This window comes from Marmota flaviventris, chromosome 7, assembly GCF_047511675.1.
Source record: "Marmota flaviventris isolate mMarFla1 chromosome 7, mMarFla1.hap1, whole genome shotgun sequence".
In the NCBI taxonomy this organism is placed as follows: Eukaryota; Metazoa; Chordata; class Mammalia; order Rodentia; family Sciuridae; genus Marmota; species Marmota flaviventris.
The window spans coordinates 118361604-118384183 of NC_092504.1; the positions used below are offsets into that span (position 1 = coordinate 118361604).

General features: G+C 43.3%; 1 pseudogene; it reads right to left on the reverse strand.

The window, feature by feature from the left end:
* Positions 1-211: 211 nt before the first annotated feature.
* Positions 212-2307, reverse strand: LOC114085419 (RNA-binding protein EWS pseudogene; annotated as a pseudogene).
* Positions 2308-22580: the final 20273 nt, after the last annotated feature.

The window sequence follows — 22580 nt, forward strand, 5'->3', positions numbered from 1 at the left end:
ATTTTAAAACATTTCCTGTGTGGGAGACAGAGAAGGCTTCCCCCACCAAGAAGGCCCTGGGGGGGAAAACTAAATCAATAAATGTGGTTGTAATAGCAGCTCTGCAGCCACTGCATCTAGTAGGGCTGGTCTACGGGCTCCTGACGGTGTTTGCTTTTATCCATTTTTCCAGGTCCTTCCATCTGCCTCTGCTTCCTCCCATCTATCCATCTCATCTTCTTCCATCGGGACATTGCCAGTCTTCAGCTCAGTGCTGGATGTGTCCTCCTCCAGAGGGGTTCCCTAGAAATTCCCAGGCCATCTTGGGAGGAAGCCTCCTCTGTGCTCTCCACAGTTGCCCCTGCAATGCATGGATCTTCCAGGACCTGCTAGGCCACCTGGACCTCCATGGAGTGAGATTGGCATTCCTCTGCCCTCTCAGAGTGGCACGCCACCCCGAATGCTGCCACTGGAGGATTCTTGTAAGCAAGAGAGACTTTCAGTTGGCTCATTTGAAAGTCTTTTCCATCAGACCACTCCATGGCAGCCTTGGCAGCCGGCAGGTCTTCCTAGCACACCAAGGCATGGCCTCTGGCCTTTCCTGTTTCCTTGTCCAGGTGGATGTGGATCATGGGCTGCCCGGTTCTCTTGTTCGTCTTAACCCCACACTGCTTAAAGGAGGCTGTCAGATCATCAAGGGTCACACTGTCATCTAATCCTTGCACATAAGCACTGTTCATGTCTTCTGCTGTCTGTCTTCATTCAGACCCACAGGAGGGCCTAATCAAGACCCGGTCCTTCAGCCATGGGTTCACCAGGCTTATTGAAGCCACCTGGCTCTCCAGCGTCCATTCCGCCACATCCTTCTCCCCTCCCACCTCTGCTCATGCCTCCACATTCAAATCCCCCTCTTTCCCTGCCCCAGTTACCAGGGCCACTTGTGTCCTGGTTCTTTCCTGGTCCAGAAAATCCTCCTGGCTCCTTCCCATAAACCCCTGTACTAGTCAGGGTTCTCTAGAGGAACAGAGCCAACGGGAGGGGTGATTATTAAAAGGGGATGTATTAGAGTGGCTCACAGGACCAGAAGCTGGGTAGTCCACAGTGGCCGTCTGCAGGCTGGAGGGCTGGAGGAACCAGTAGCTGCACAGCCCATGAGGCTGAAGCCTCAGAACAAGAGGGATCAACAGTGCTATCCCAGTCTGAGACCCAAGGCTTCTGGCAACTCCCTGGAGAATCACTGGCAGAGTCCACTTTGGAAGAGTGAAGAAGCAAGAGTCCCATTTCCTCAGGCCATCGCAGCAGCAATCAAGGGCCTTGAAGAAGAATCGAGCTCCGCATCTGCCACTGCTTCCTCAGGCTTCCAACTTTATTCCATCCAAGCCACCATCCTATTGGACAGTGCTACCCACACTTAGGGAGGGTCTCCCCTTCAGTTCACTATCCCACATGACAATCATTCCTACACACACCTTATTGACACACCCAGAAGCCACTTAATCTTTGGCATCTCTCAATCCCATCAAGGGGACAATTCAGATTAACCATTAGGACACCTGTGCTGCTGGGTTGGTCCTGGCCGAGCGGTCTCTGCTGCTCTATTGGGAGCCTGACCCGGAGGCTGGCTGCAGGATCCAGTGGGTGGGGGTAACGAGTGGGAAGCTGCAGTCCACAGCTGGCGTGTTGACCAGAGCTACGGTGCTGTCCATAGCTGCTCAGATGCCCAGAGATGTTCTGCTGAGAGTAACGGCTCTATTCATAACCAGCTGTGTAGACAGAGAGCTGGTAAGAGGATAGGATGGAGGGGCACCGACTGACTGCATGGGGTAGCTCCCAGGAACTGGGGACCACTGTAGTGACTCTGTCTGTATCCTAGACTGGACTGGGTATAAGCCCCTGTGCTCCACGGAGGTTGACGAGTCTTAGTGGACTTTTCCATCTTGCAGCCTTGCAGGTGCGGTAGCTGCCAGCTGCTATCCAGAAGCTGGTTGAGCAGGCTGAGTGCCGTGCACACACTGAACTGCACAGAAGGCCTTGGTGGCAGTGGTGTTATCATACCCCTGGCCAGGCCGGCTGTATGCCTGGGGCTGCAGGTGGAGTAGTATAGCCAGCAAGAGGTTGTCCATAGGAAGTTGCATGTGTGACCTGAGCATAGGTGGTGGTGGACAGAGCCCAGCGTATAGCTGACAGAGGTAGGCTGTGCAGAAGTTCCATGGCTCTGTTGCCATATGCCTGGTGGTCTGTGCATATCTGTGAGTTGGCTGCACTTTGTCAGCTCTAGCCCAGCTGGGCTGCAGCTTGGCTGTGGATACTGTGATCTGTAGATGCCATTTTCTCTCCTAGTAAATATTCTTTAGAAGACTTGACGTCAATGAAGAAGAAGTTAGTGAGAAGATAGTGAGATACTAACTCTTCACAAAGCTGGCCCATATTGGGGGCTGATAACTGGGATAACCGAGAGGTGGACCCAAATGATGTCATCCTGGCTACTGACACAGACAACTGAAAGAAAAGTGACCAGAGGGCTGAGGGCTTGCTGCAGCTGAACTTCTAGTTAGATAAATATGCAGGCATAGTTTCCCTCAAAGACCAAATGCCTGTCATAGTCTCAACATAATAGAAAAAGAATGTCTCAGATTAGCCACTTCTAACCTGTCTTATCTTTGGAAATGAAAAGACTATTTATAGATATCGGCGTCCTTCTGGAAGGGCTGCTTTGAAGATGACATGCAGGCGGTCTCCATGCGGTCCTCATTACAGGTCCCTGGAGCGCAGGTCCTCCCATGTGACGGGCCTCACTGAGCTCCAGCATCCTGGCCCCTCCCCTGGTCCCATCAGGCCCAGGATTAGTAAAAGCACACAAGTGCCTCACTGTGTTTGCTGGTCCCCCTAACTTTGCCCACACCTCTGTAGCTCTTTTCCTTGGACTATTGTCCAAAGGATATCAATGGACAAACAGCCTCCCTGCTCTTCAGCTCTCCGATTGGCTTGCTCTGTGTGTCTGTCAAAGACATCTGGCCCACTCTGCATCTCCAGGGAAGGTTCCTTGATGACCAAGGCTCTGATGCCTGCGCCAGGGCCTGGGGCTTGGTCACTAGCTTTGCAGCACTGTGACCCATGAGCACTTGGGGCCAGAGAGAAGTAGCTTTGCAAAAAAGCCCATGAAGAGGAGGCTGAACCTCTTTTTAGATGGGCACCCTGGGGCTGATTAATTTTTATCCCCTGACATTGACATAAGCTTATGTGATTCTAAGTAACCTGCATGATATCAGGAGTAAGTCTCCCTGTGGCATTTACTGTGGGGGGAATAGAACAGGGAACAATTTTGAAGTGAATACTATTGGTCCTGAGAGATGCTAAGGACCCTGAATGCAAGTAAAGGAGGAGGGAATCCCGTGAGGCCTTACCTTTGTTGAAACATTTATTGATCCTCTTGTCAGCTCCGCAGAGTGGAACACACTTGGGTTTTGAGGTTGTGTGTACCTGGGCGACATTCTGGCTTGAACCCTGAGGGCCTGCAAGGCCCAGGGATATTGTCATAATTTCTCTGAGTTTCTCTTTCCTCTTTTGCAAAATAGGGATCATATTCTTCAAGGACTCGTGTGAGGATTAAATGAGACACTATGGGAAGGCCTGGCCCCAGGTCCAGTGCAAAGTAACATCTAGGATAAATCATATCTATATTTCTTGTCAACGCTCAGCTGAAATAGCACAATACATCAGACTCTCGAAAGATCTTCTGCTTCTTTGTGCTTTGTAACATTTTCTCTTGAGTATTAATAATGCCCAATAGTAGCTGTCTCAGAGGGAATCTTCCCTGGCCTCTGCACCTGAGTCTTTCCATTTTCGGACTTCACAGCTCTGGCATCCGTCAAGCTTGTAAAACTGCAGAGTCTGGGGCTCCACCCTGGGTCTGGAAGGCATGAGGACTTCCAGTCTGGATGCAATGGGCTTTTAATTTCATTGGTGATTTTTTTCTAAAGGCCAAGTCCAAGAGGGAAGGAGAAGGTTGCTCTTAGCTGATGAGAACTACGTCACAACAGCCAGAGGAGGTTCCCTTGCCCCAGTCCCTGGCTTCTGGTAGACATGGCAACCATCTTTCTGGTCCCCCAGAAAGATGCTCTCTTTCCTAGAAAAGTATCCATATATCCAGGAGTCCAATCCAGATCTGCCTATACTGTCAGGATTTCCAAGCAAATTTCAAGGCTCACACTAGATCAGCAAATTTTTATCACGAAAAGAAATAAGCCTGTGCTGGGACGTAGCTTAGTGGTAGCATGCTTGCCTAGCGCATGCAAAGCCATGGGTTCAATCTCCAGTCCCGCAAAGAAAAACAGAAACAAGACCAAGGAGTGAGTGAAAGCGAATCCCTCTCTAAATGATCCACCTACAACATCCCACAGGAGATTACAAAGTACCACCTGTCTGTCCCTTATCAAAAAGCAATAAAGCCAGATTTCCTGACTTACATCTGGATACTAATCAGGAAACACAATTGTTTTGTAATCTGTAGAGTTCCTTTGCTTCCTTTCTTTTCTTATTTGTTTTCTCTATTTTGAGTGGCAAAAAATAAAACTTACTGGGTGCATTGTGATGTAAATATTAGATTGTGCCTGAAGGTTCTTCTGGCATATGCTAGCGCTCTGGTATGTAACCCACTTCCATGCATTTCCTTAGCCTTGACCCCTATTTGTTCATCTATTCCTTTTTATTTTTATTTTTGGTACCAGGGATTAAACCCAGGAGTGCTACCACTGAGCCACATCCCTAGTATGTATGTATGTATGTGTATATATATAAACTTTTTTTTAGAAACAGGGTCTTGCTCTGCTGTTTAGGGCCTCACTGTGTTGCTGAGGCTGGCTTTGAACTCATGATCTTCCTGCCTCAGCCTCTAGAGCTGCTGGGATTACTGATCTATTGCTTTTTTTTTTTTTTTTTTTTTTTTTTAGTTGTAGGTGGACACATATCTTTATTTTATTTATTTATATGTGGTACTGAGGATCAAACCCAGTGCCTCACACATGCAAGGTGAGCACTCTACTGCTAAGCCACAACCCCAGCCCTGATCTATTACTTTTGACCAATGTGAAGCAAGCAGTTACTTCCTCCAGATCTCTATTGAACTATCCTTGTCACACTGACCCAATCACATGCACACAGGAAGATCTTTGGGATCTTAACCATCCAGAATCAAGGGCCCTATTCTTTGAAAGGGCAAAATCTACATCTAACATTAATGAGGAAATTCAATTATTTCTTTTCTGACAAGTCTCCCAACTTTTTCTGTCAAGATAGCTCTTTCAATAATTAACTTTTATGTTATTCCCGAGGGCTGGCTTAGGACATATCATATTGTGATGGAAGATGAAAACCATCCTGGGGCTGTTAGGGTTTGGGACGGTGTGAGAAGTAGCCAGAGTTGGTCCCTGCCAGATATTATTCATCTGGTTCATAAAGTCTTTTCTGGGGGTGACTCCAGAACCATTGCTTCTTTCTTTGTTGTCTCTAAAAAATGAAGTAAATAAATATGGTTAGGTCCCAGGGAAGCCATGCCTATCTCTAGTGATGAGCCTGGTGACACAGCTGATATGCAGAGTTTTCAGTCTCATCTGATCCCTAGAGAAGGAGACAGATCCATTTATCCTGGCCATTATCCTACATCAGATGACACCCAGGTTAGGAGCAAAGGATAAACACTCATTCAACATCCATTCATTCCACAAATGTTCACTGGGCACCCATTCTAAGATGGGGTCAGGTTACAGAGATGGGCACAGCATGGTTTCTGCTCTCAGGACACCCACAGGCTAATGGGGAGATACCACCTGTCACAATGACCTGTAGGAAGCAAGCAATCAAGATGCAGCGGGGGTGAAGGGAAGGAAGCTTGGAGGATCCACCAAATACGCAACATGGAACCCCGGATCAGGTTCCAGGGAGCTCATCCAACCACTGAACAGAACCCCAGATCACACTCCATGGCAGGTCAGTTGGGTTATCTTTTGGTCTAAGGAGAACATCATTACCATAGTGTTTTGAATGACATTTGAAGAAATGACTGCCTAATGCTCCCATAAGTCCAAGCTCTTTGCTCAACATTATGGAAAATTACAGCCTGTTGGTGGAGATCATTTCTCCCTGACATGGGAAATCATGTTCCTGTGAATCACTCCACACCCCACAGCCAGTATTTTTCATCACATATGAGCTATTATTTCCAGCTGGGTGTTGACAAGACAGAACTGTTCACTAATGCTTAAGTAATAGAGTGGAAAATAGTTGACAAAATATGAAAAGGTTGATTTTGATTATACATACAATCTCTTCTTTAAAGAACAAAATGTGTTTGTGCCAGCATGAGTCATTCTTCACAGGGTTGTGAAGTGATCTATATATTTAGATGGTTATTTAATTGGTTTGTTTTAAAATAATAACTTGACTAAAATATGCTCGCTTTCTGTGTGCATATTATAAAAACTTAAGATATATACAAAGAAATCAATGCATGAAACAAATCCTGCTACCACCAATAACTCCTGTTAATATATTGTAAGCATCTGCTCAGATATAACTCTATAATGGAGTGAAGGAATGGATGAATGAACAAAAATAACTTTATAAGAATGGAATCATATTTCTTATAAAATACTAAATTTAGTTGCATATGAATTTAATAGAAAACAAAATATGCTAACATTAAAGTAAAGTGATAGAATTTATAGAACTTTCCTTATTCTTAAACAATTGCTTGAAGAATAAGAAAAAAATATATCATTAATAGAACATCTTTCTAATTACTTGTTTCATTCCCAGAAAGGTTGAAGCGAAAGATCTTGCTATAAAAAGTTAAGTGACCAGCATGCTTGTATTTTCTCCCATCTTTCTTTGTACCATCACCTGATTATTTTGGTGTTTTATTTTGTTTATTTCATCAAGTTTATGTGTTGAGATTCGGTTCTGCAATCATACTTCTCTCTGTTGGTGCTGTTTCATTTTACCTTTGGTTCCATATTTAAGCTGACTCAACACTTACTGGCGATTGTTTTTTCATTCCTTGATTTGGCTCTTGGTGGGATGCTTTTCTTCATTGCAATGACATATAACATTGATCATACATGAACATGGTCATGTGGCATTTACTATGGGCCAAGGAGTATTTCAAGCACTATGTATGTATAAATTCACTGAATCTATACAACTCAATGACATAGTGACTACTATTGTTCTATTTTGCAGATGAGGAGACTGAGACACAAAAACAAAAACAGTTCAACAACTTGTTTAAATTACAGAGCTAGTAAGTAGCAAAGCCAGGATTCAAACCCAGGTGGTCTGGCTTCAGAGTCTGCATCCTTGAAGTCTTCCTTTCAGAAGGTTTATGGCTGCTGTATTTTCTGGGCTCTGTTATGTCTGAAAATCCCTTCCCCTTCCCCTTCCCCTTCCCCTTCCCCTTCCCTTTCCCCTTCCCCTTCCCCTTCTCCCCTTTACCTAAGGGGCAATTTGACTGCATTAAAATTTCTCTAGGCCACAGTTCTTTTCCTGTGTTAGATATTGCTCTACTGTTGTGTGGTACTGGGAGTTAACAGAAAGAAATCTACAGCCTCCTTAATATTTTCTCCTTTTTGCTTCTTCAGTTGGACAGAATTCTTTATCTTTGAGGTTGAGTAGCTTAATCACTAGATGACTCAATGTATTATTCTATATCGGTTTTGCCTAGACCACAGTGTGATCTTTTGAACTGCTAATTTAATTCATCTATCATTGCAGGAAAACTTTCCTGTATTATGTCTTCCAATATTTTTCTGGTTTATCTGTTGGGATCTTATCAGGAATTTTAGATATCCTTATATATAACTGTCTTAGAGCTCTTTCGCTACTATCTAATTGATTCTCTTCCTTTACATTTGCTGTGATTATATCATCTTTACCTGTAATTGGTCTGACTTTTTAGCCATGTCTACTATTTCTATTTCTATTAGTTACTCAGCATTTTATTTTGTTCCTTTAGTTCTTTGATATACAGATCCATCTCCTTTTGTTGTTTTATCATCTTATTTTGATCTTTTGTTTTATTTATGTTCTTACTAAGGTCTCACATAATACACACACTTGCAAGAAATCTGCTTACAATTTTGGTTTTGGTTTTTGTTTTGAATTCTTCCAGGCAGGAGTTTTTTCATGACTTCAACTTGTATTTTTTCCCCTTAAAATATTTATACAGTAGATGTGCCCCTTCCTCACTCTCTTTTTTTCCTGGCCATGAGATGAAGCAAAGAGAGTGAGCAAGCGGCAGGGCCCCACAATACCCTTGAAAGGCATGCTCCCAATGACCTAAAGACCTCCCACAAAGCCCCACCTTCTACAAGCTCTACCACCTCTCAATAGTACCACCCTAGAAACCAAGACTTTACCACATGGGCCTTTGGAAGACATTCTAGATCCAGATACAGCAAAGCCCAAGGTTTTACTCCTTTCTAGGATGCCCAATTCATCTAACCAAGGGCAAGTCTACTCTCCTTACCTCACCACATTCCTGCAGGTCCACATTTTGACCTGGAGGCCCTTCCTCCCCCAACAATACCCAGGGTCAAGCACTGCTTCAAGAACTTTTCCTAAAATTTTCCCAAAATTTTTTTACTCACTCCCTCAGTCTTGAAGCTGGAGAGCATTGGTGGGAATCTTCATGATTTCATTAACTAGCCATCTTTTTTCCAAAAGCCTTGGGGAGAGAGGAGGTGAGGTCTCTCTTGCCTCTACTTTCTGAGGATTTTGTTGAGCATTTTAAAAAAACAGATCTGATTATTACTACATTTTCTCATTTGTGTTAGAATTTTAAAACACAAGAATATTTCTGCCCATTTAACTTTCTTTTTAAATTCACACAGTCATCATTTGAGTAAATTCACAGTGTTGTTCAACAGTCACATCTTTCCAGTTCCAATTCTTTTCATCAACCCAAGAGAATACCCCACACCACTGAGAAGTCACTCTCTATTTCTCTCTCCCTAGTCCCTGGCAACAACCAATCTGATTTCTGTTTATATGGATTTTTGTTTTGGTTTGGTTTTTGTTGTTGTTGTTATTGTTGTTTGTTTTTGTTTTTGGTACCAGAGATTGAACCCAGGTGTGCTTAACCACTGAGCAACATCCCCAGCCATTTTTTAAATATTTTATTTACAGATGGGGTCTTGCTGAGTTGCTTGGGGTCTCACTAAGTTGCTGAGGCTGGCTTTCAGCTCACAATCCTCCTTCCTCAGCCTCCAGAAATGCTGAGAATACAGATACACCACACCTCACTGTTTCTATAGATTTTTTTAAAAAGCTATTTTTATTATTTTATATAAAATATAATCATATAATGTGTGACCTTTTGCATTCATCTTCTTTCACTTAGCTTAATGTTTTCATGATCATCCATGTTGTATATACCAGAACTTCATTCTTTTCATAGTCCAATGATATTTAATTCTAGGAATATCTGTGTTTTACTCATTCATTCACTTGATGGGTATGGGAGTCATTTTCACCTTTGGTGATTTTTGAACAGTGAGGCTATGAACATTCTTAGACAAGTTTTCTTTTTTCTTGTTCTTTTTTCCCTTTTGATGCTTGTTTTCATTTATCTTGGATATATACCTACAAGTAGAATTTCTTGGTGTGTGAAATTGAACATGGTAATTCTACAGTTAACTCTGAGATATTACCAAAGTTCCTCCATGGTGGCCATTTCCATTTCCACTAGCAATGCACAAATGTTTCAGTTTCTCTATGTCCTTGTCAACACTTATTATTCTCTTTTTTATCACCATCATCATTATTATCATCCAGTTCACTTTTTAATTATTTTTGCTAATATTATCAGATTAACACCCTGGAAAAGATTTATGAAATCTTGGTCTCTCATTTTCCCCAGTTTTCTCCACAGTGGTCTCTTTGTTTTCTGGCAAAGCCATTCATCCTTATGCATTTGTGGAATTGATTGATAAATATTTATTGAGTACTTACCACACACCAGTTTCTGACTAGGCATTGGGGATAAAGGAATGAGGAAGACAGGCTCACCCTCAAGTTGCTCATTAGAGAACAAGCAAAATAGATATTAGTTTCCTACTCCTACCATAACAGATAGCCACAAACTTAGTGATTTAAAGCAACAAACATTTTTAGTTAAAGTTCTCCAAATTAGATGTCTATCATGGGTCTCACTAGACTAAAAATCAGCATGTCAGCTGTTCTACTTTTCTTTCTGGAGACCTTGAGAAAGGATCCATCTCCTTACCCTCTGGCTTCCTAGAAGCTTCCTAATACCCTTGGCTTGTAAGTTCTGCCTCCATCTACAAAGTCAGCATTTGAGCTTCTGACGCTGCCTCTGTCATCACATCTGTCTCTTACCACAACCAAGAAAAGTTCTCCTCCTTGGGATTCCTGTGATTAGCTTGGGACCATCTGGCTAGTTCAGGACAATCTCCTCATCTCAAGGTCCCTCCTTTAATCACATCTACAAAGTCCTTTGCCTCGTTAGGTGACATATTCTAAAATATGTTCCAGTATATTCTGTAACAGGTTCCAGGGATTAGGGCATGGGCATCTTTGGGAGAAGGGATATTATCCGCCTACCATAAGCATGTACACAAGTAATAACAAAAGCAGGCAATGCTTATTGAGAGATCCCTATGTACTGATACTCCTGTAAAAGTTTTACTTGAATTAACTCATTTAACCCCTATAATGTTCTTCTGAAATATGAACTGTTATTACTTTTACTCATAATCAAGGAGGATGCTAAAGTGCAAAGAAGTAAAATGATTTGTCTGAGGTCTCACAACTTGTAAGTAACAGAGCAAGGATTTGAACCCAGAAATCTAGCTCTGGAGCTTATACAATTAGAAAGGGTCCTCTTAGTAAGTAAGATTGGGAAGTCCTTCCTGAAGTAGAGTCCTTCCTAACTGGGTTCCTGCCTTATGTTCTGGGAGATCCTCTGAACCCCTCAGGTGTGGCTGCACTAGGGAGGGAGGTGGTCCCATGAGGTGGATATCCAGGACTACTATAATTTGGATCTCGCATGTCCCCAAAAGCCCACATGTGGAAGACCTGGTCACTAGAGTATGGCATTACTGGGAGGTGATGAGACCTTTAAGAGGTGGGGCCTAGTGGAATGAAGTTAGGTCACCAAGAGTATGTTCATATAGGGGATATGGAAACCCTAGCCCCTTCTTCACTCTTCACTTCTGACTGCCAGAGGGTGAGCAGCTTCCTCCACCACACACTCCCACCACAATGTACTACCTCATTATAAGTTCAAAGAATTGGGAAACAATAGACCATAGTCTGAAACCTCCAAAACAATGAACCAAAATAAACCTTTCCTCTTTTTAAGTGGTTTATCTCAGGTATTTTGTTACAACAATGAAAAGCTGATTAATACAAGGGTCCAGGGTCCAGCTGGGATTGGGATTCTCATCAAGGAAGGCCAGAAGCCCTTAAAATATTATGAATTCTGGCATAATAGTTTTCTTCATATCTAGCCATTGATTAAGAAAATATATTATGGCAAAAATTATGTTAAGTACTGAAATTCATTTAATAAATATAATCCTATTGATCAGAATAATTACATATTTAAAGTAAGGTAAGATAGATCTACAATCTCTTATCTACAATCCTGAACTTCATAAAGCACTAAAAAAGAGGGATTTTTTTGTAAGCTTATGATAAACTAATTTTGGAGGCAAAGCCTGACCTAAGCTGACATGAGCCCATTTATAGATTTTTTTTTTAGCCCATTGGTAGTGAGTAGTCCCTTACTTAACTGAAGAAATATTAATGTGTTTGATTATCAGGCACAACCCCAGAGTCTTCTGGGAATTTTATTAATATATGGGGTATCCTACTGCCTTCCTAAAACCCAAAATATCTGATTTCCAAAATTCATTTGGTCCCAAAGGTTTGAAATAAATGCTTGTAGACCTGTAGGAGATGTATGTGTGAGATATATTATCTGTTGAGTCTATAATCAGTGCTCAGTGCCCCCATGACCCATTGGCACTTTGCAATAAGTTCCCTCACATGTGCACCAAGCTTTCTGGCCCACTTGGCAGTTTTACCTATGGTCTTTTGTCCTAATTTAAAATGTCTAAGTCCTTATCTAGAAACTACCTCTTCTCCTAGAGGCAAGTTCTTCCCTACTTAAAATAGAAACTATATGACTCCAATGCATTTAAAGGAAACATTCCACTGTAATAAGAAGCTACCGTGGCACAGCTACAGAACAACATGGGAAGGTGTATAATCACCACATAGAATTACAGAGCAGAGCAGACCACTGCGGATGGTTTATTACAGCATGTCTTAAAGAGGTGGGCAAAAGGTCACACTCCCTGGGTTCCAAGGCTCTTAGAAACTCCAGTCCTATGAAGCCTAGTGGAGAGAAAGAGCACTGGCTGGAGCAGCATCAATCCTGGATTTTAATCCTGACTCTGCCATCTCATGCTGAGTAATGGTAGAACCCTTTACCACTCTGGACCTCTGTTTTTCCATCCATGAAAGAAGGTAGTTTTGGTTAGCTCTACAGTGTTAGATGCTGGGATTCCGAGGCATGCCCTTTTGCGGGGGCACACATACATTCAGGAACACAATTCTAACAGCATTACAGAACTTCATCTTTAACCCAGGTCAGCTGCCTTTGGAATGAAATGCATGTTTTCTGCTGATAAATTTAATTTGTAACAGCTAACAAAATATGTTCATTTATATGTATGTAATCACTTCTAAATAACCAAATGGATCAACAATTTATCAAGTTTTCATCTGAGGTCAGTGAGTGAGCAACTCCCTCCTGCTTTTCCTTGGGACTGAGAGTTGAGAAGTCAACCCAGGGCAGAGTTGGCCCCAGTGATGAACTCATTAATTCAGAACTTACTCTGCCCTGGACACTGTGCTCAGCAGAGGAGCCGGAGAGGAAGAAGCTGTGGAGTTGGTGTTGTTGGCTGTGCTTCTGCGTAGCTATCTAGCCAGCACAGCGTAAGACCCGCTATATGCCTGGGTCTGACAGTGATGAAAGGATTTGTTGATTGGCACAATTGATCCCTACCCCTTTTTTTCTGTATCACAAATAATTAAGGTAGAATGTTGATGGCAGGAGGTAGGAGATTATTCTGGAATCAGGTTTTAAGTCAGAAGACTGGTTTTTAACTTACCATCTGAATGCAAAACACATCACATCATAATGTCCTCTACCTAAAGAACTGGGCATCCCCAGGGGTTAAAGCACCAACCGTCAGATCCAGCTGAACATGCACCTGGTGACAAGCTTAGGGCCTCTTAGCTGGCCCAGGGGCAGCTAGGCGCTGGCCTCCTTGCACCGTCTCTGCCCTCTCTACAAGGAGCAGGCGACATCACTGTCCCAGAACATGACTCAGGGCCAGTGCTTACACCCCCTACACACACCCACTCTACAGCCAGAGAAGAATCAGGCACGGGTTCTGGCCACATCTGGCCAACAGGCCTCCCTGAGGGATTTGCCCATTCGGACAAGCAGCAGACGAGTGAGGAGGCCGACATGCAGAGGCACCAGAGGATCTCTCAACTCTGAACCTTACTACTGCTGGCAGACAGGGCCTGGATATGCATTTTTCGAATCAGTGGCTGCTGAGTGGATAGGTCACCTGCCAAGGCCCAGAGCTGGGAACCCTGCTATCTCACCTATTGCCTGTGTCTCTCCTGGAAGATGCCTTCCCAGGTAGATGCACGGGTTCATTTACCAGCCCTTTTGCTAAAGATCAATTCTTGGGACCTCTGTTCAAATGGCTCCATCAGGGACCCAGTGGATCTGAGAAGTCAGCTCAGTAGAGTCTGCTGATAGGTTGTTAAGAGCATTTTTTAGAATTGGGACTGTAGCTCAGGGGTAGAGCACTTGCCTAGCACATCTGAGTCCCTGGATCAATCCCTAGCACTGTGAAAAAAGAAAAAGAAACAAGTTTAATGCTCCTGCCTAGGGCCTGGCTCCTTTCTGCTCCTTAGGGACTGGGCTGGGGCAGTGTGTAGGTTTGTACTGTGATAAGCTCCAGGGTAGGGCCTGGTTAGCCTCCTGCCTGTTATTGCCACCCAAGATGGACAGCCGCAACCTCTCTTACTCTTCTGCATTCCCTTGTTCCAGGCCCCTCCTGCCTCAGATAACTGGGATTCTCCTCTTGTTGCCTTTCCTGCAGCGACAGTGTGTTTCATGGAGAACTCGTTCATCTTCTGGGAGGTTTGTTGATTTGAGATGTTCTTCCCCTGAGGAAGATTCACACGTGGTGACAGTCTGAGGGGGGAGAAATCTGCTTAAGTCTGAGGTATAAGCCACGACCAGCCACACCGCAGCCTCAAAGACGGGTCAAAGAGAAAGTATTTTCAGGTGGAAGCTGTCAGCTTGAATCAAACCCCAGGGACAGGTTCTTGTTCTCTGGCATAATAAGATGGCTACTGGTTGGTCTGCAAAGTGAGGCTTGAAGTTAATTAAGGGTGTTCCTTTCTGAGGCGGAACCCAGGACTGGATCCCAGAACCTGAATTTCAGGGCCACTGGAAGACACTAAGGGCCCAGGTTCTTGTGGACCCCCTCTGCCTCCTTGCACAGGCATTGTCCCCCACTGTTTCCTCTGAATGGCCCTTTGCCTTCCTTGAGGCCATCCCAGCAGCCCTGACCCATCTTGCTGCTAGCTACAGTGGGGACAGGAAGTGACCACAGCTGCTCTGAAAGCTGGTACTTGGGAGGCCCTGGCAGGAAAACCAAAAGCCAGCATGGTGGTGATGTACTGGTTTTTCAATAGTGACAATCTGAAAACACAGCCCCTTCCATACCCTCACTCACAGACCCGGATCTTGCACTAAGAGGATAACCAGAGATTGACCCAAAAGGAGGTCCTGAGCAGACTTCAAAGCAGAATCTGGTACTCCTCCCACCCCACACTGTGGCAGACCTCTTTGGGTGATCTGCTTTGACTACAGACGGTGACACTGCCATGAGGCTGGGTGGTCTTTTGGACCCTCTGGGTACCACTATGTGCCCAGCGTGGAGGAAGATGCAGGGCCATCTGCCTCATCCCCAGATGCTGACTCACCATGGATGCTCGCTGGGTCCCGATCAGCTGGCTGGTTATAGACACAGCAGGTCATTCTCCTCACCCAGCATCCCCCAGGGGCTGCAGTTCCTGAGTTGCTGAGCAGAAGGGCCAGGCAGTGCCCTCCCACTGCTGTCAGGGGCTGAAGGGCACTCTTTCAGGGGGTGGCTGGGGAGTGGGACTGATGGTTTGTTTTCTGCAGGATTTTCCCCCTCCACCAGCCATCCTCTGTGCTAAAGGGTTATATGCTGTGCTGGATTTATTGGCTCTATCTAGAATCTATTTTCTCCAAAGGCATTGTCACTGGCGTCCACTCTTCCATTCTGTCCTGGGGCGTAAAGAGATCTGAAATGGACAAGAAATGGAAGAAATTTAAGACCCAAGAGGGAGCAGAGCTGGATGGTACAGGACAGCCCTACTCCTAGAGCAGATCTGAAGCAGAGAGAAGAATCACTCAAATAAATTTTCCTCACAATACTGCAGAAAACCCGAGTGAGGCTGTCTTCTGGGCAAAATCATTACCACCATCATCACCACCACAACCACCACCATCCCCACCATCATCATCACCACCACCACCATCCCCACCGTCATCATTGTCTCCTCCCTATTGTATGTAATGCTGTTCAGCCCATGTGTGGGACATCCTAAGTCATGTTACACCCAGGAGCAGATTTCAGGTCTCTGGACTTCCACTCATTCATTCAGTCAACTGCTCATCCCTGGAGATGTGAAAGATGCATATCACGGCTTGTCTCCTGGGTTCCACAGTCTGATAAGGATGACTAAACCAAACCCCCCACATCCAACCCATCATTACTTTCCCAGAGCAGCTCCAAAAATAACCTTCAAGTTTGTCCATCCCCCATTCAAGCCCCATTTTTCTCATTTGCAACATGGTAATGGCCTTCTGTAATACATTAGAGTACTGTTTACCAAATGTTTAATTTTCTGACCTCACAGTGTCCCTGCCTGGAGAAGATACAATTTCTTTCTGCTGAAATCAAAATTGGCCATATAAGCTGGGCATAGTGGCACATGCCTGTAATCCCAGAGACAAGGGTGGCTGAGGCAGGAAGATTGCAAGGCAGCCTGGGCAACTTAAGGATGCCTAAGCAGCTTAGCAAGATCCCATCTCATAATAAAAAATAAAGGGCTGAAGATGTGACTTGGTGGTTAAGCACCCCTGGGTTCAATTCCCAATATCAAAAAAGAAAAAAGGAAGAAGGAGGAAGAGGAAGAGGAGAAGAAGGAGGAGAGGCAATATAACTTTAATTGGACAATAAAATATGGGCAGAAGTGACATGTGGTGGTTCTTCCAGGCACAGGTGGTAAGAGCCAGTACATGGTTTGCTATGCCCCTTTCCTGTGGTAGTGACCATGCATGTTCAAGGTGGTGACTGCTTCGTCCACCTAGATCCTGCACTGAGTGAGTCCCAGCTGACATGCAATGGATGCAGAGCATGAATGATAAATAAAATGTTGCTGAGCTCAGCCTCAGAGATGTCGGAGCTGTTTGCAAGTGCTGCATAACCTACCCTGTCCTGGTTGCCATGTTTCCTAAATGTCTTTCTTCATTCTACCTTGCTGCTTTCCAATCCAATCTTCAAATGGCAGCCAAAATTATCTCTTAAAAACAAATTAAATTTGCTAAAACCTTTCCATGGCATTTAAGATGAAATCTAAGTTTAATAACATGGTTCCTAACGTGACCCTTGCTTCTTTTCTCTCCTCTTCCAATGTCACTAGCTGTCCCTTGACCCACCCCCTATTCATCTGCTCCAGTGTTCCCCCTTCTTGCAATGTCCTTCCTAAGCTTGATTCTTAGCACTGAGTCTTCGCATGTTTCCACCACTCCCTAGAACATTATTTCACCTTTTCTTTTGGCTCTGGCGATTGAGCCCAGGGGTGCTTAACCACTAAGCCACAACCCCAGCCCTTTTTTATTATTTTTATTTTGAGATGAGGTCTTAGGGCCTCTTGCTGAGGCTGGCTTTGAATTCTTCATCCTCCTGTCTCAGCCGTGGAAGCCCCTGGGATTATAGGAGGGCAACACCACACTTAGCTCACCATTTTTAGCATGGCTGGTTCCTTCTCGTATTTCTGATTTTAGCTCAAATGCCTCCTCCTAGGAGAGGTTTGTCCTGTTTATCCAGTTAAAATTAAGAATCCTCCCACCATGTTCTTGTCATTAACAATCACGTTCTGCTCATATGCAGCATATCTACCTGTTTGTATTGATTTTCTACCTCCATTGAGATATATACTCCATGAGGTTAGGTCCAAGCCTGCTTTCTTCACAATGGTGTGTGCAGCACCCACAGGTGCTTGGCATATACATATTGAATGAAAATGAATGAATGACTGCACTAAGTAATTTGATAGAATCAGGATTGAAGTGGTAGCACCAGGAACTCACACGAATCTCCACATGTCAGGGACATTTTCAAAGAGGAAAACATATTTAAGAAGGTACAAATCTGAACTAGAGAGGCTCAGAAATAGCAGCAAAGGCCTATTTTGGGGGTAAGACATAAGGCTGGTTCCAATATTAATCCAGAATTCCAAATCACATGCAAAGAAAGGCTAGGCTGCCAATCCAAATCTCATGGATAGACCCAGGCGATAGACAAGACCTCCAAAGAGACAGCAAGTGCCCCTGCTGCACTCTCCTGCCTCCTCTGACCACATGTCACGCCGCAAGATGATAGGTAGGTCCCTGAGGAAGTGGTAGATTTTTTCTTTTTCCTTTTGCTCATGTCTTCTCTAATAGAATTTTGCAAAAGTATCATTCCCCTGAATACTTTTTTTTGGTGGGGGGCGGTACTAGGGATCGAACCCAAGGGCTCTTAACCACTGAACCACCTCCCCAATCTTCTTTTTTTTTTTTTTTTTTTGGGACAGGATCTCACTAAGTCGTAAGTCGTTAGGGCCTTGCTAAGTTGCTGAGATTGATTTTCAACTTGTGATCCTTCTGCCTCAGCCTCCTGAGCCACTAGGATTATAGATGTGCACCACCACGCCCAGCTCCAAATACGTTTTTAACCTTTAATCTTTCACTTTAAGTTTAAATATTTGCAAAAGATGTAATTTTGGCATATTGTAAATAGTAATTTTTTTGAATAATCTTACATTTATTTAATTGAACCAAAATACAGTACTGTGGTGATTCGATACCTCCAGTTTAAAGATGTGTGAGTGTGGTTTTTCTTTACAGCTGAAATTTTTACATCATACCTTTTTTTCTCCTTGAGCTCATATTTTCATTCCACATTGTCTACAGAATTTTAAACTAACATAAATTCCTTGGCTAGCAACTATCAATATACTATAAATTTTGATGATTATTAAATATAAAAGTCAAACTTCATTAAAAATGCATCTTTCAGTGGGATAGATGAGGCTTCTTTTTTATATTAGCTGATGAATCCATGCATTAGCATTGATTTTTTGCTGGAATAAGACGGTTTCACAAACAATTATGCTTCTAATTACTATGTTTTAGAATGCAATTGCTCAGAAACCTTGGGCCCATAAATACGTAGGTATACATGGAAGGCATATAGATATGTTTTAGAAATACTACTCAATTTTTTAAAACTCTGATTTTTATTCTAAAACTAATAAAGTGATCTATTATCACAAATGATATTTTATGGTCAAGAGCTGACAACTCCATTAGGTCTTCCTTCAATTTTATTGAAAGCATAGGCTTGAAACTCACCCAACTTGTGAAAAGAAGAATCATCCACTGTCTTCTAGGTAGAGAGGTGCACCAACACAGTCATCAAGACTGATCAAAGCCAGGTGTGGTGGTGCACATCCGTGATCCCAGTAGCTCAGTAAGCTAAGGCAGGAGGATTGCGAGTTCAAAGCCAGCCTCAGCAACTTAGTGAGACTCTCTCTCTAAATAAAATACAAAAAAGGGCTGGAGATGTGGCTCAGTGGTTAAGTGCCCCTGAGTTCAATCTCTGGTACCAAAAAATTAAAAAAGACCCGTCGAATGACTATCATTTGTACATTTTACTCTTTTCCTTGAGGATACCTTGTTTAACCTAAGATTTATATAAAAGATTGAGAAAATCAAATTATTGCTTATTTCATTAGGCCTTGTTCAATAAAATATTTCTTATTAAATGCTTTCATATTAGCACATACTTAAAACTTGTTTTCTTGTATGTTTGATTTTTGTTTTTGAGATCTAGCCCAGGGCCTTGCACGTGCTAATCAAGCACTCTACCACTGAGCTGTATCCTCAGCCCTTAAATATTTTTAATGCACTTTTGAGATACGCGTTCATTAGTGGAAAATGTCAACCATATAAACAATTCTCATTGTCAAACCAGTCAGCCAAGTCAGGCTTGCTTGCCTTTATCAAAAGTCACTCTTTTTTAAAAGTCTCAGGATCTCTCTCAACAGGGAAGGTTTCTTTGGCAATATCAGGAAACTGAAAAGACAAGGGTTTGTGTGTGCATGCATACATGATAAACACTGAACCCAGGGCATCACACTGCTAGTCCAAGTGTTCTACCTCTGAGCTACATCTTTGGGTCCTTTTTTAAAACAAAAAATATATTTTGAGACAGGGTCTTGCTAAGTTTCCCCAACTGGGCTCAAACTTGAAATCCTCCTGCCTCAGCCTCCTGAGTAGCTGAGATTACAGGTGTGGACAACTGTACCAGCTAAGACAGGTACTTTAAAAAAAAATACTGTCTTTTCACTTCACCTTTTGATTCCACATAGTTTTTCACATACTGGGCTATGCATGATAGTGTAATTTAGGATGGATGAAAAACACATGTTTTCTTTAAAAAAGTCAAAGGAGACTATAAAAAGAAATGTGGAGGAGAGAAACAGTCTTGTTTTCAGGTCAGCCCTACTCAATTTAGAAAGAGTGCATATGAAAATTGAGCATCTGGAAACAAATTCCCTTATATCTAAGCAAGCATGCAGTACTCTTGGAAAGTCTTCATGTACCCCAGATATTTTTTTTCTTTTGTAGTGCTACGGTATGAACCCAGGTCTTCTCACATGCTAGGCAAGTACTCTACCACTAAACTACACCCAGGCCTCCAGATTTAGAGACCCGTGTCCTATTGCTCTTGGGAGAAGTCTATCTTGTGATGCAGACTGAACCAAAATTCTCCTTCATAATAGATCCAGACAGCTGGGTACAAAAATGGACCACCAAGAATTGCCCTCACCCATTCCATCAAGACTGCCTCTCTTCTCACCATGTCCAGAAAATGAGATGTAGCCATTGGAGTGGAGAGTGCTGTGGACCCCTTCTTGCTGCTGCTTCTGCTTTGGGAGAGGTTATTCCAGTTGCTGGAAGATTGCCCATCTTTCTGAGATGGGAAAAATGGGGAACATGCTTACCTCCTGCCACCTACATTATCAGCTCAATACTGACCCAAGGGATTTCCTAATTTTATGTTCAATGTCTTACTCTGAATGAATCAAAGTAGTTTCAGTAAATTTTTAAGTTTTACCCAGAAATAAGTCAAAGTGGGATACAAAACAGAATTGAGATTTTTTTCATTGCCTTATAAAAACATGCTTTTGATTTGCCAAAGACTCTGCATAATAATGCCTAGTCCTTACAATAGTGCTACAAGGACACTATAGTATCCCTAACTTACAGGTGAGAAAACTGAGGCTCACTGAGGTTTGTTATCTTGCCCTGGGTCTCACAGATAGCAAGGTGCAGACTCAGATCACAAGGCCTTTGCAATTTCTTCCAGGCAGTGCTGTCTCAGTACCCTTCACCTGTAGTACTTGTGGCATACAGGGAACATCTTTCCTATGTCTTCTACAGATGATTATGGGTTGTAAGTCATGCCACAATTAACAGTAGAAATTTAATAGAGTGAAGAAATTAAAATTGCATGTGATTCCCAAATCTCAGTTTGGCCAATAATCTCAGCCTCTTACTCCTGATGGACTTTAGAAGGATTTATAACAAGTGACAATGTTTGGCAGGTTCTATTTTTACTACTTGGCTTTTCTATCCTACTCCTGGATAGAGATAGTAGCATGTACAAAATAAATTTGAACATTGCACAGCAGGAAGAGAGAGAGAGAAGAGAATCCAAGGGTTTCAAGGGTTTAAATTATATGTGGATATGAGTGAGGTGGCAATTGTGACATTTGTCCTTGTAACTTTGAGTTGACACAGGTGTTAAACTCTCCCTCAATTAAAATGCATAATAAAGTACATCGACGATGGCCATGAGATCTAAATCAAGCTGATGAGAATAATGAGTGGCAGTTCACTGTCTGAGACTGTGGCAGACACCCCGGGCACCCGCCTCCCAACAGCAGCCCTCCTCCACCCACCTCTGACTTCAGCCGTGGCTGCAGTGAACAACCCAAGTAATCTCAGACTCACCTTGCTCTGTCATTGTCCATCTCAAGACTAGGTCCGTGGACCTTTCCACTGGGCAGTGGTGGACACACTTCTCTGATGCTACCAGATACTCAGACCACCGAGAGCACAGTCCAGTACAGGAGGGAGGATGCTGTTTATTAATGTCCTGGGGCAACTTAGAACCAAGAGGAATGGCAGCCAGGGGACAAAATGTCCCAATCTCCCACACTTAGGGGGTGGGGGTGACTCTGGGACACATCTGCACACATTTCTGGAGGTCCTGATAGAGTCAAGCCCCTGGTGCCCACAGTGACAATGGATTCTCCTCCTCCTCTGTCTCAACCTCTCAGTTTCTCATTCCTGCTTTATGGAACCACCTCTCCAATAAACAATTTGTTCCCAAGACCCTTAGACTCTTGCTTTTGGTAGAGCCCCAAAAGAGACCTGGAATTATTAGATTTTATTTACAAATAGACCATTCTCCATAAACATAGCTAAACTAGACAACAATTAAATGGCAATGCAGCTGGTTCTTCTAACCAAACAGCTATTCTTGACTTACAAATGGGAAGGTCAAAAGACAAAGGGACACACACCCCCAGGGAAACTGTGTAAAAACCTTCATAAGGGCTTTTCAAACTGCACCTTAGAGCAAGGCACAGAGAGGCACACACCTGTCATCCCAGCAACTCGGGAGATTGAGGCAGAAGGATCACAAATTCAAGGCCAGGCTCAGCAACTTAGGGAGACCCTGTCTCAAAATAAAACCTTTTAGAAAGGTCTGGGGATGTAACTCAGTGGTAGAGCACCCCCTCTTTCAATTCCCAATACTAGGGGGAAAAAACCTATACCCTGGAAATTCTGGTTTATCTTTATGGAGGATTGCATAATTCCAATTCCACGCCTCCAAAAGAATCACAGCCTCTTCAAATCACTGTCTTGTCACCAGTACTGATGAAATATGTGGTGTGGGGCAGAAAAAGAAGGTTGCTGCAATCACAGCTTTTTAAAGACATATTTTTTTAGATGCAATTTTGTACCTTACTCAATAGTCCTAGCTATTTTTAATTGTAAGTTTAATTTAACTCTGGCCTTCTTGTCCCCACGCTTGGCTTGTTGGAGCTAAATAAAG